Consider the following 866-nt stretch of genomic DNA (forward strand, 5'->3'; position numbering starts at 1 on the left):
ACATTAAACAATCAGTGAAAGATAGTTTCTGATTTATGTATGTATATATATCTCTTCTGACATATACATTTATATAACATATATGCACAAATAGAAGTGTCGGGTCCGCCGCCGGCCGACACGAACAGCCCTAGCCTTGTTCCTTTCGGGGGGCGAGCAAATGGCCTGGGATTCCTCTTTCCCTTCTGTCCCCTTTGGAAGGAGACGGGGAAGAGAGCCGTGAAGAGAGGTGAGCACACCGCCGGCCCCAAACCAGCCCGGTTAAAGGACACTCAGACGCGGTGGGGGTTCTGTCGGGCAGTTCCGTTTATTATCACACAAGCACTTGCTTTTTTTTTTTTTTTTTTTTTTTTCTCGTGACTGGCAACGGATCGCAACCCTCAGTGTCGCGCCCGTACCGGACCAGGACCGGCCACGGGATCGCAACCCTCGGTGTTGCTCCCGCCCCTCGCTCAGCCAGTGAGCGGCCGGTCTGTATGTGGGATCCGAACCCTCAGCGGAAGCACCACCGCGCTTCCCAAGCGGCGCACTATAGCAGTGCGCCACCGGGCCGGCCCCCAAGCACTTGCTTTTATAGGCAGATAGGGAGGGGAGGTTTTTTTACATAATTTTATCAGCTTAAAGGTCAAGAGAGCATGCATCCTCTCTCAATGCCTAGCTATTGCAACCTCGAGCACGGAAGCGCATATTTGGCCAATAGGGCTAAGGCAAGGTTCCCGCAGACACCCCCACCCTACTTCCTCCTGGCACCGTCTTAGGCTGCCACATTAATACGCCCTTGTGGGCCCATAATGGCGCTGCTTGTAATGTCACTTAAGGTGGCGTTAGTTTTTAAGGCCCGACATCTGTCCCTTTTTGTTTTAATA

The sequence above is a fragment of the Galeopterus variegatus genome, unplaced genomic scaffold, assembly GCF_000696425.1.
Source record: "Galeopterus variegatus unplaced genomic scaffold, G_variegatus-3.0.2 Scaffold2306, whole genome shotgun sequence".
Lineage (NCBI taxonomy): Eukaryota > Metazoa > Chordata > Mammalia > Dermoptera > Cynocephalidae > Galeopterus > Galeopterus variegatus.